Consider the following 14,219-nt stretch of genomic DNA (forward strand, 5'->3'; position numbering starts at 1 on the left):
ATTTGCCTTGTGTGCACCACATAACTTTAGCTTGGTGACAGCTGATGGGTGCAGGGGTGGTCTCTATACCCAAGCTAGACAAATCAGATTCCTCCCTAAAAATGTGTAACGGGCGCTAGGGCAGGTCAGATTAATTAATCTTTCTCTGGATAGGGGATTGTAGACTAGGAATTGTTGGCAGAAACTATTTTCATTGTGTGGAAATGGAAAAAAACAGACTGTGGTAAGAAGGGAAAATGAGGGAGAAATGTAAAGAGATGTGTAAGTAAAGTGTTCACCAGTGAACCAGTCCCGCATTCTGTTCCTGAGACAGGGGCAAACCTGTCCCTGGATTCCATGAATACTTCAGGAGCCTTCTAATGTATATCCTCCCCTACTTTAGGCTACCTCTACTTGGGTCCTTGTTTCAAGCAAACAAAGGTCCTAAGTTGTAGAAAATAAATGGTATGAACAGGTACCAAGCCCTGCACTAGGAGACCTCACAAACACTGTCTTTATATTTTGTCTACTCAAGCAGTACCCTTCTCTCCTTCTGTAGCACTGCCCTCTCTATTGGGAAACTGTTCCTTCCACCTTGCTGGCCATGTGGTTCCAGGGGGGGATGCTCCCCAAGCCCTGGCTACAGACTCTACAACTTCCCTGTGAACTATCATTATAACTATTTTTTAAATGTGGCTTAAAGAAATTCAATATCTTGCTCCAAATTACAAAACAAATAAATAATACTGCCAGGATTTGAACCAAAATATCCCTGACTTTAAAAATCTATATTGTTTTCAATATGCCCCTTTCCCTCCCTTGTGATTATAACATCTTAATTTATGAACAATATTTACTGGCCACTTTTTTTACTTGGTATTACAAAGTAATGGGAAAAGAAATGCAATAGAATGGGGGGGGCAAATGTAATTTTTTATTATAAATGTCAGATTTTCCAAGTTATTTTGGATTTTGGGGGGTAGGCGAAGTGGGAAAGACAGGTATGTAGGTGTGTGTGTGTATTATATACTGATGCCCAATGAAAGCACTCATCTACTGTGACCCATGAAGAGTAACCTCAGTTCTAAAACACTTTCCCATGATTCCTGCGAAAATAAAAAAGTAATTTTCTACAAAATCTTACAGATAATTGTCTAGGGACACAGTTAAATGCTACACACAGACATTTTATCTCTAATAGAAAAAAATTAATTTAAAGAGAAAAATCAACCAATATGTTCACGGTGCCATTTTTTAGCTAGTAAACCGTGACAGTTAACAATAAGTGGATTTCAGACCTTGTTTAACCTTGCAAGCCTTTCTTTAAACAAACTGTTATATGGAAAACTCAGGAATAAAACGTCTAAAAGCAGACCCTGCCCACACATACACCCAAGCCTCATACATCCAGGAACCCCTGCATCTTCTTAGAACACCTCCATACTGCAATATTATGAAAGTTGACAATCAGGTAAAGTATACTCAAGTACATGTATTACAAAGCAAAGTGAAAGCATGATGCTAAATGTTACAAAGAAGATGGTTTTTACTATCTAGCATAAACATTAAATTATTTTTGAAAACCCAGATGTAACAATAAAATAGTAATAGCTATGGATAAAAAAGCTGTGGTACATTTACACAATGGAATACTATGCGTCTGTAAAAAAGAAATATCTATGATAGCATGGATGGACCTGGAGGTTACTATGCTAAGTGAAATAAGCCAGTCAGTGAAAGACAAATATCATATGATTTCACTTATATGTAGAATTGAATGAACATAAAATAGGTCCAAAAACATGGAAGTATGGAATATACTGATAGATGTCATAAGGGAGGTGGGGGGGGTATGGGAAGAGACTAACAAAGAACATATATGCATATATTCATAGCCCATGGACCCAGACAATAGTGTGGTGAAGGCCTGGGGTATGGCAGGGGTTGGATGGAGGGGGAGGAAGGGAGGTGAGAGACATCTATAATACTGTCAACAGTAAAAAACAAGAGACAAATAGTTTCTTTCATTACTATATGCCAGACTTTCCAATACTTTACATGAATTCTCTTACTGAGGCTTCACCATAATTCTAGGTACCAGGTACCCTTACTATTCCCACATTGTAGATCAGCAATTTTCAACCTTTTTCATCTCATGGCACACATGAACGAATTAAAAAATTCTGTGGCACACCAAAAATATGTATTTTTTGCTGATCTGACAAAGCAATAGATATAATATTGATTCATTTCCACCAATGGCTATTGTTGGTTTGGCTGTTGTCATTTTTCTGTTTGACAACCTAAGAGAAAAAAGGTCAGTGCCCCCTGATTAAATAGTCATGTGTTGCATGTAAGAATAAGAGTCACTGGGAACTTTTTTTAATCAAATCTTCATGATGAAGCATGCTGCTAAACTTCAAAACTGACAAAATTAGCCCTAGCCAGTTTGCTAAGTGGTTAGAGTGTCTCAGTTCGATTCCAGTCAAGGGCACGTACTTTGGTTGCAGGCTTGATCCCCAGCCCTGGTCAGAGTGCATGCAGGAGGTAACCAATCGATGTGTCTCACATTGATCTCTCTCTCTCTGTCTCTTGCCCTCCCTTCTTCTCTCATTGAAGATCAATGGGAAAAAAAACATCCTCAGGTGAGGATTAACAAAAATAATAATAATTTTAAAAAACTGACAAACTTAAATGACTCCATAAACTTACACTTAAATTTAAACATATACTGTATTTAGTCAAAAGAATACATTTCTCAAATGTAATCAAAAGAATATTTTTCTGTGGCTGGCTAATCATATTTAAAATTAATTAGGATTAATTAAACACTGAAAAGTTTTGTCTAGCATATGTACCTCCTATATAACACTTAGTAACTGCAAAACTTTAATCTCAGACTTTAGTAGCTAATTCTTTAACATCTAAGTAATTCAGATTGGTGGCAGATAGTTAGAAACAAAATTTAAAGCATGTTTCAAAAGCAGCTACATAAGAGTCACTGTTGACTTTCAGTCCAATAAAAAAGACTACTAACCAAGTGTGAGGGCAGTTGTTTTTTGTTTTTTTTTTTAAATATATTATGGCAAGAAAAATCGTAACTATAATGTAAGTTCTCAAATTATATAAAACATTAGTTCATGCTGCAATTACTAACATATGCTTATAAGTATTCTAAACTTAAGTTTGAATATTTATAATAAATGCAGTTACAATGACAATAATCATTGCCAAAAACCCCCTTTAAAGACTAAGATGATCATATCATGATGTAAAGCATTTATAAATGTTTTATGCAACAGACATGCTTCCTTCCAGACAAAACGTTTTATAAAAATAAAATGCATAAATATGATTTTTAATAGGTAAAAAAGGGAGACAGAGATAGAGAGATATGATAAACAGAGACAGAGATCAAAGAAATATACCATCCAATGGAATGTCTAAGAAATAAAGATATACATTATAAAGTCAAAAAGAAATATACATAAGTTAATCATATATACACATTGAGATTTATTTAGGCTAATTTAGAATGGCTCTAAATTATTATCTGTATCCTCTTCAGAAGAAGAAAAAAATGGGGGATTTCTTCTACCATTGCCTTCCTATGTGAAAACAGACCTTTGAGCCACCTAAACAAATTGTTCTGACATTTCTTACAAAGATAAGGCAGCAACAATAGTTTGAATCAACAGATCCCTCATTTCAGATAAAGAAAACAATGTCCACAGAGCAAGAAAAGCTTGTAAGTCAAGGAAAGAACAAAATCCAGGCCACTATCTCCTAATATAAATTAGCTACTCAGCCCCTTCCATCTTTTGCAAAAATGCCAGCTTTTAAAATGTTACTTGAAACACTGCATTGTTTGTCAATGAAAAGATCTTCAAATTATTACTAGTTCTTCCAGGAACATTAGATTCTTCCCTCGTCACTTATTTTTTATAGTTACTAGGCTGAATTAACTGAGTCAAGGTGATGTTCTCATATTAAATGGAGACTGCAGGTGTGTACATAGCTGTGGTCAAATGCACCAAGGGAGGCTCAGCCTGCAGGGCCAGTGCTGTTAGGATGCTGGTAGGGAGGCAGTGCTGGCCTGCTTTTGTGAATTCAATGATGTAAGTGCACGGGCTAGACTGAGGAAAGCAACTTCCAGCCTTTTCCTTCTCTAACTATATAAATGTATTTATGTATAAGTTTCATAAAGTCAATAACTAAACTTAATAATTTCTCCATATAGAACAGATAAGTAATTTAACATATAGTTTCTGACAAAGTATTAACATGAAATTTCTTGTCTATAAATGATCAGCTCATCCCTCATTAAACATCTCTGAAATAGATGACCCCCCCCCCCAAATGCAGCCATACAGAGGATACAGATAAACACTCTCATATAGGGAATTAACTGTGTCTAAACAAAGGTATCAGAGTATGATAAGTGTCTGTTTTAAGGTCATCTTCCAACATCTGAAAGTGTTCACTGTATCACTAAATTCTTAAGGCAGAAGTGTTAATGTTTTTAAATAATGACATTATCTGGGAATAGCTCTTTGAGAATGAAAGGAGAAGTGCATAACATGGAGATTGGGGAAGATTTATTACTTTCTATATAAAACATATAGCTAGCAAGCTCATGACTTGATACTCAGAAATTCTAAATATCTCCATTAATGTTGCAAAGCAAAGCTGTGAGTATAACTTTAAATGGTCCAATTTCATATGTCCCAAAACAAATACTCATAGAAAGAAAATCTCACTGAATAAACTATGCTATGTCAGTAATATTTTGCTGAATACAGATGTTTGTTTTATGTCCATAAATACTGGGAAACCATCAAAATGCTAGATTTCCTCATTATTAGCCTGCTTTTTTCTAAAAGTTTCAAGGTGGTAAACTTTTGCTTTTAATGGAAAAGTATGAATTAATTGTATCCGCACAACCACAGGAGTATCTCATTTTACTCTAGCCAAAGAAACCACTATCTATGGAACAGATCTCTGCCTTACAAAGAGAACAAACAGCAGTAACTGGGAGGTTTCTAACCAAACCCCCAAATAAGGTATGAAGCACAATTCCCTAATAGAGTTCTGGGCCACAAGCACCAGAAGGCAAGCAGGAGGGAGGCTCCCCCAACAGTAGCTGAGATCCAGAACCTGGACGCCAGGCCCTGGAGCTCACCTTTTCTCTAAAGGTCATACAGAGGCTCAAAACGCCTTCTCTTTTGAGTAGTCAGAAAACTTAGTCACCATATATGTACTCCCCAATTGCCAGTAAAATATAGAAGAGAGTGTTCTAATTTCAATTTACCTAGAAATAATCACTGGAAAGGCCAAAGAAACAAGCACAAAGACATCCTGCTGCCATTACCAATTTAGCTTAATTCAAATTAACTCTCTTGAGGAAGAAGCCTAAGATACTTGGCAAATGTGCCCTTCCTGGGAAATGAGTCTAGGAGGCTGAAGGATTAGCTGTCAGGGTGCTGCCTCCTCCAGTTCACTCTCAGTCCTGGTCCCACGCTCAGAGGGTGTTTCTTTTCTTGGCCTATCCCCTCTCAGTTAAACAAATATGCTGAGCCTTCTCTTGAAAGCTGGGGGCAGGACAGGCAGCTGGTGGTCTCTTATCACAGCCCTTCACCAAGTGGCTGTAGCAGCTTGTGTATGTTCATCAGAAATCTCCAAAAGCTACCAAGCCTAAGGGCAAACTGTTCATAAAGCACTTTGAGTACAAGACCTTTGCCATTTGCCACCCCATTCTCAGACTGTCCAGTGTTAATGGTCACAAAGGGCTGTGATTTGCCTTTTAACAATTGCCAGGAGCTTTGCTCACAAAATGCGGATGCAACATTACCTCATTTAGTCTTCACCACAACCCTGTGGAGCAGATATTAATAACACTAGAGGCCCAGTGCACAAAGATTTGTGCAATAATGGGCCTTCCTTCCCCTGGCTGCCAGCACAGCCTTCGCTCCGGCTGGAACTGCCTTTTCGCTCTGGCCTGGAACCACCTTTCCACCTTCCCACGCTGCCCAGAGGCCCAGAGTGGCTGGGGCAGTGTGGAATGCCTGCGTGGTCGCCTAGGCTTCCCGCCCTCAGCTCGGGGCCTGTGTATGCAAATTAACCTGCCATCTTTGTTGGGTTAATTTGCATACTCACTCCTGATTGGCTGGTGGGTGTCACGAAGGGATGGTCAATTTGCATCTTACTCTTTTATTAGTGTAGATAGCCCCATAGTATAAAGAAATGGAGGCTCCACAATTAGTCACACAGCTAATAAGTGGTGAAACTAGAATTCAAAACCAAGTTCTGAGAGAAATGTAGAAGAAAGATTTCATTGGGAAAACTTCCACTTGAATTGCCCAAAGATGCCACATCAGTAAAATGCCCTTGGAGCTCACAGGGAAATCACAAGGAGAGCAACCATACAGGCCTAACTCCATCAAAGGCGCAGTAGTGTTATTTCCCTTCCGCCTTCTAAGCTCGCCTCAGTCACCTACGTCCACTAATAATCTGCTTCACAGTGCTCTTTCATGAGTAGGAGTGAAGTACCCTTTTTACTTATATTTACCTGATGTCAACAGCATAAAAATGTGTGAGGTACAAATAGAGGAAGGAAAAACACCAGCCCATTTTTGTTGAAGCCATAGCCCACGTACTCCCATCCCAGGTACTTCCCCAAAGAAGGAAAAGCAAAATCCATTGGGTTAACTACTTTGCTAGAGACAGTGGGGTTTAAAAGAATAACAACAGCTGCACAACTGTTAATTGTGTGAAGACCATCCACCAAGGACTCTTTTAAGCAGTTTACTCATTTGACTTCAAACAACCCTGAGGTATAGATATTATTATTATTATTATTATTATCCCCATTTTTCAGATGAGAAAACTAAAGCATAGAGAATTTAAGAAACTAAAATTACACAAAAGTAGTATGCTACATGATCCCTGACTTTCAAAGCTTACAACCCAATTATGGAAACAGGGTTAATTCATTTAAAACAACTAACAAATAAAACTTTAATTAAAGTTCTATACATGATATGGGCAAGACCTATAGTAATTCAAATGAGAGAAGGTAAGTAAGTTTCTGACTTCTCAAGATAGGTGACTGTGGAGCAGCCCTCTCTCATTAACATTTCATCAGTATGAAGATGTTTAACGTTCTTCATTTGTCAGAGGTGTTCAGGTGAAGTAGGGCTAATACATAGCAAGGACAGTAGTTGTCAACAGGGACGATTCTGTCCTCCAGGGGACTGGGGGATGGGGGTGGGTAGAGGCCAGGGATTCTGCTAAACATCTTGCATAGCACAGGGCAAACCCTCACAACAGTTATCTGGCCCAAAAATGTTAATAACTCTGAGGTTAAGATACCCTAAGCTAGAGGAATGAAGAGTATTTAGACAGGGTCATTCCAGACAACAAAATAACATAAGTGCTGGCTCAGACACCACAGACAAAAGCTCAGATACACAGGAGATGATTTATTATGGGGAATAAGAGGAAATGTTGTTGCTTAGGAAGGTTTAGTGGAGGGCTCTGAAAGCCAAGCAGAGAAATTACAGCTGGATTTGGCTGGAAATGAGGATACATAATAGATTTGTGATGACACTCACAGGATGACAACCAATAGTCCGGGAGTTCCAGAGCCCAGCTAGAGGATTTATTATAATAGCCCAAGTGTAAGTAACAAAAAGTACCTAGTGGAGAGGAAAGAAAGTAGCAAAATACATTATAAAGAAAGAATGGACCTGCCTCAGCACTCGATACAGGGCTGAAGGAAAGGATAAGGTCAGGTTTATTCTGTCTACTTTCTTACTTGTGCACCCCATCGTCATGCCCAGGACAGTGCTTAGCGGAGAACATGAATAAATTTATGATGCATGAATCATCAACTCAGTGGATTCACATCTCACAGGATGTCCTCATGTGAAGGAAAAAATAATGCACAGTCAGAGGGAGACACTGCTGGTTCTTCAGCTGAAGGCCAGCTGAACCAGCTGGCCTGTGTTTAGGGGCTACTGTGAGAAAACCATGCATGGTGTTCAGCAGTGTGACAGGCTCAGAGGCCTGCAGGAACTGAGCACAAGTGGAGAGAAGCACATTTCCATCTCCCACCCCAGGTTCTGGGGGGAAGGGGGTCACAACCACTATTGGCCAAAAGAGATGAAGGCACCTAAATTAAATCAACATTCCATACCAAGGGTCTATGTACGGAAGAGAAGAGTGGGGAAGCTTGAGAAAGGGAGGTAGATGGTGCTTCTGACAGAGCCTTTCCCACAGGCCTACCACTGACTCTCCCCAGTTGAGTCATATTTGGGTTAAAACATTGCCCCTGACCATAAGAATATGGCCAAGTTTTTATTCTGTCTTCTCAAGATAGGTGACTGTGAAGCAGCCCTCTCTCATTAACATTTCATCAGTATGAAGATGTTTAACGTTCTTCATTTGTCAAAATGGGTAAAGTACTCTCTGTGCACAAAGCATTGAGCAAGACCCAGACACACCAAGGAGTACTGTCTAGTCGATTTATTAATTTAGACCAGAGATCAGCAACCTTTTTCTTTACAAGGCCAGACAGTAAATATTTAGGTTTTGAGGGCCGTAAGTCTTTGTTGCAACTATGTATCTCTACTGCTACAGTGGGAAAGGAGCCAGAGACATCATGTAAATGGTGGGCATGGCTTTGTGCCAACACAAATGTTTACAAAAACAGGCAGTGGGCCCGATTTGACCAGTAAGCCATAGTTTGCCAACTGTGGCTTACACCATTTCTGTGAGCTGAGTAAATAATATAGATGTCCAGGATTAGCAGAAGCTCAAGAGCAGAGTTCTGAAAATGTAGGTGAAAAGCACACTGTGATAGGAGAGGAAGAGCACCACACCTGCTGCCATGTGCATCAGACCCTGCAGAGAGCCTCTTGGGGATTTGAGGATGCTCAGAGCTCAGGGCAGCTTAGTCCCAATTCCAAAATATGCAAGCATAAAACACTCCTCAATCCTAAGGAAAGCTAACCCTGCCTGGAAAATAATCATCAGAAATTTCACCCAAATCCCTACACGAGCAGATTTTATCTTTCAAAACTGGTCCACAGGACTTGATAAGGCAGGACAACTAGTGCTTGGTAAGAGTACTTAGAGCACCTTCCTAAGTCAGCTATGAATTCATATATCACTTAACACGTTAAGCGCCCAGTCAGTCACCGGTGACTGACACTATACTTGCTGTCCGGAAGACAAAACAGGCTGGGCGCTTAACGTGTTAACTGAGATTAAGAAAATAGATGCCAACCGACAATGAAGCAAAATGACTAATTTGATCCTGAAACCTTGAGTTCCTTTTCAGATCGCTATAAGGAAACACCTTTTTAAAAATGCTTGGCTCAGTTTCTCAAGAAACTTACCCAAATCACCATAAATAAGCCCTTTTGAATCCCATGAGCCCTTCTCAATAGTGTTTCTTCACCTTCTACCTTGATGCAAGCAAGGCCTGACCTGGGCCATTTCTTAGGGTTGTTTAGTCCAGTGGTCACCAACCTTTCAGACCTCATGGACCACCAGTGGTCCACGGACCACTAGTTGGCAACCACTGCTCCAAAGGTTTCTGTAAACCAGCGGTCACCAACCTTTCAGAACTCATGGACCACCAGTGGTCCAGGGACCACCGGGTAGCGACCGCTGGTTTAGTCAGCTAGTAACCTTGACAGATGAATCAACCTCTCTGCCCCTTTCTCCACCTCCTCCTCTGCCCTGTCACCCCAGGAAGACCAGACGTACTTGCTGCTTGGTATAGACGTGGCAGATGTCTCTCAGTGTGTAACTCAGCTGTGATGTGAGCACACTGTGTGCACAGCTCCATCTGGGCCATATCAAGTTGCCCCTGTGGAGTTTGAGGAGCAAGGGAAACCAACATAAAAATGCTGATGCTAACTTCTGTGCCAAAAGTTGTAATCCCTTTATCTCTGACCCAGCAGTCTTGTGTCTTCTGCCAGCATTTGTTGAAACAGTAACAGGGGAACTTATCAGTTTGTAAGTAGGGCAAAATAAAATCTCATAACCAACAATAATTCTCTTCAATATTGAATAGAAATTTTCAACTATTTTCTTTTCCTTTTTAAAAATATTCATTCTCTAGCAAGCTTTCTTATATTAAGGGTGATCAAAGATCCTGGTTTACACAGGATAGTCCAGTTCACATCTGCTGACCTACTATTTATCATCCAGTAAGGTCCCCCTTTCATTCTCAAAAGTGTCCTGATTTTTTTATTCCTTCTTATTGAATTTATTGGGGTGACACTGAGTAACAAAATTATACAGGTTTCAGGTGCATAATTGCATCTCTCAGAATGGCTATCATCAAAAAATCAATAAACAAGTGTTGGCAAGGATATAGAGAAAAGGGAACCCTCATGCACTGTTGGTGGGAATACAGATTGGTGCAGCCATTGTCAAAGCAGTGTGAGTTATCTCAAAAAATTAAAAATGGAACTGTCTTATGACCCAGAGACTTCTGTGAATTTGTCCAAAGAAACCCAAAAAACTAATTCAAAAAAATATATGCACTCCTATGGTCATCGCAGCATTATTTACAATGGCCAAGATTTGGAAGCAGCCCAAGTGTCCATCAGTAGATGAATGGATAAAAAATCTGTGGGTACATGTACACAATGGAACACTACTCGGCCATAAAAAAGAAGGAAACCTTACTGCTTGCAACAGCATGGATGGGCCTGGAAAGTATTATGGCAAGTGTTCTGACATACATTAAATTATACCGCCACTCACTTATAATCTAATGGACAGACATATATTTTTGAAAATATATAATTACTTCAATTATTTGTGATCACTTTTCTTTAAAAAAAATGGAACATGGTCTGACTTAAATTCTTTCCCTTAAAACACATTTACCATGGGGAGCATAGTCAATAACACTGTGATAACTATGTATAGTATTAAACGACGGATAATAGACTTATCAGGGTGATCACTTTGTAAGTTATATATATATGTCTAATCACTATGTTGTACATCTGAAACTAATATAATATTGTATGTCAACTATAATTGAAATTATTTTAAATTTTAATAAAATATAAATACCAAAAATACCTTTTTATACCAAGAATTTAGCCCTCTATAATTATATTTGGCAAGTAATGGAGAGAAAGATTTAAATTCAGTATCCTTCTGACACAGGCTGACAATGAATGCTTGTTAAATGCTTTATTGTTGCAAAGCACATTCAGACATGCACTATTTTGCCATCTAGAAAATCATCTAAAACTGGGAATGATGTAAAAATCATATACAGATGACATTTGAACAACACCAGTTTGAACTGTATGGGTCCATTTATATGTAGATTTTTTTCAATAGTTAAACAGTAAGCCATCTATATCCCCAGATTTCAAATCCACAGATTCAACCAAAAGGGATCAACAACAGTATTCTCAATCCACAGTTGGGAATCCATGGGTGCAGAGGGCCAAATGTATGCATTGATCTATGGCTTTTTATGCAAGGGACTTGAGCCTCATAGATTTTGGTATCTGTAGAGGTCCTGGAACCAATCCTCTGTGGATATTGAGGGACAATTGCATTAAGTTTTGGGGGAGTCAAAAGTTATACTTAGATTTTCAACTGGGCAGGGGTGGGTACCCTAAGCCCCGTTGTTCAAGGTCAACTGTACATTAGATTGTAGTTTATGTTGAAATGTAAACATGGGTCCTTGCACCCACAATATTCTGGCGGGGAAGTTCAGAAAACTTGAAAGTAATAAACTAAAAATAAAAATTGTTTGTTTTAATCTAGAAGACAAAGCTAAACTATTGGATTTTTTTTAAAGGCTGGTTCTTTAAAATTCATAGCAGCAATAAAACTATGTATTTAAAAAGCATATTTTTAAAAATTATTCTAATCTTTTCCACATGTTCCAGTGGTCTTCTAACAAGTGAAAGTAGACTAAAAGCCCTTCTGGGTCACCCACATTTAGCCCATGAACACACACAGTCAGCTGTACACGCCCTACTTGCACATCCTCCTGCGTCATCTTCCCCAACAGCCGACTCTGGGACTTGAGTCTCTGGATTAAAATCCAGCTCTGCCACCTAAGAGCTGTGTGACTTAGGCAAGTTATTCATCTTCTGTGCCCAAGTTTCCTTCTGTATAAAATACTAATAATAATAGTGCCTACCTCACAGAGCTGTCATGAGGATTAAGTGTGTTAATATTGGTAAAGTGTTTAGAACAAGGCCTGGCACACAGGTTTTGTAGTTCCTTTCCTGAGTTTTTTTATGAAGAGAGCTACAAGATAAAACCCTTCCTATTTCCCCTTTTACACAAAAGGCAGGAATGGCACTTACTTCAGTTGCAAAAGCCACATTTTTTGGTAAGGTAATGCCTAACAGTGTCAACAAATATGTGTGGGACAGATGAATACAAAAAGCTGAAGAAAGGAATAAACAATCACCTCTTCTATTACATTTAAAATTCCAAAGAGCGTATTAAGTTCAAATAGCCAAGGTGGTAACTTGGGGACTGAATGATATCTTCACCACTAACAGGTACTTCCTTTCCACAGCCAGTCCTGGTTCCAATGGAAGCACCATAAATCCATTCATCTGCCTGCCTCTGCCACACCACTCCCTTCCCATAATAAAGGTGGACAGTTTCCCACTTACACCATCACCCACACTTCCCACTGTCATTGCCCTCAACACCACATCTGCTACTGCCAGTATTTATCACCAATACTAAAACACGAGGCAAAATCAAATTTCTAAAGGAGCATGAAATCTATGAAAAAATATTCAGAGCAAGGATTTCAATTTCATATTTAAATGGAATTCATTTCAGACCCAATTCAATAAAGCTTTAATATTCTGAAGACATTCCCATAATACGAAAAAGTGTTCGTTTCCAAAAAAATTCTGCTTTCGTGTGTTTGGGAAATCTGGGCTGCTACTATATCATAATTCAAATTTGATCTGATAAATTAATTTAGATATCCGTTCAGAAAACTCAAATTCTGACTCACTGGCGCTTTTCACTGGTAGCCTCCCAGATCACTGCATCAACCCCAACCATCACTTAACTCTAGTCTTTCTGCCCTCTAAATCCACTGTCTGTATGCAGCCCTAATTTGCCCTTATGAACTCACCTCAGCCCTGTTGATTACCCTTCCTTGGGCTCCTGTTGTCCCAAGGTAAAGTCCAGACTCCCTTGCTAACTCCCTACCAGCTCGCTGACCTCTAATCCTGCTAGACCATGCTGCAAACATACCTTGCTCTCTTCCCACCTCCTACCTGGAACATCCTTCCCACCTCTATCTGCCCTTTGGTATCATTTCCTAAGGTACCTCCCAGGTGAAGGACACTTGCTACAGGCTTCTATAGACAGCTTTTTCCTTAACATGGCACCATACTGCATCACTTTTTTTTTTTAATTCATCTGCCTTTCTTAACAGATTATAAGCTCCAAGAGGGCTTCTTTATTGATGTTTCTCCAGCACCTGAAAAATGACTGGCACAGAGGCAGTAGGAAATAAATATTCATTTAATGGGTGAGATGATGATGGATTAACCACAACAGTTAAGATGAAGAAATAGAGAAAAATGCACACAGAAATGGTAGAATCAAGAAGGACCTGGTGACAGAACAGAACACAGGCAATAATAAATTAAAGAAGGGTCTACAATGTCAAATTTCCACCTTGGGTAACAAAATGAATAGTGTCATTCACTAAGAGATAGGCAGAGGTGCAAGCTCAGGGGATGAAGTAATGAGTTTAGTTTTAGACATGTTGAATTTGAGGTCCCTCAAAACATCTGTCTGAGAGGTCTTGGCAAAAAACATGTCATTCGTCTGCTGAAGACATGAACAGCTTCCCAATGCACTTAAACTCCAAGCTCATCATTGTGTGCTCCAGAGCCTGCAAGTACCAGCCCTCTCTAACTCTCTGACCTCATTTTCTACCATCTGTTTTCCTATTGTCCACCTCCCTCTGGATCTCACTGTCCCTGAGAAGTGATAAGCAAGGTGCTCCTCAGCATCTCCGCACTCACTGTGCCCTCCACCTGGAACACTTTGCCTAGATCCTCACATGGCTTCCTGCTTCTCATCACACAGGTCTCATTTTAGATACTACTTCCTCGGGGAGGCCCTCCCTGTCAATCATAACAGTCATCCAAAGCAGTCCTCCCTGCCAGACTGTTCTAGTTTCACAACTAAATACTTGATAA

The sequence above is a fragment of the Cnephaeus nilssonii genome, assembly GCF_951640355.1.
Source record: "Cnephaeus nilssonii genome assembly, chromosome: 11".
Classification (NCBI taxonomy): Eukaryota; Metazoa; Chordata; class Mammalia; order Chiroptera; family Vespertilionidae; genus Cnephaeus; species Cnephaeus nilssonii.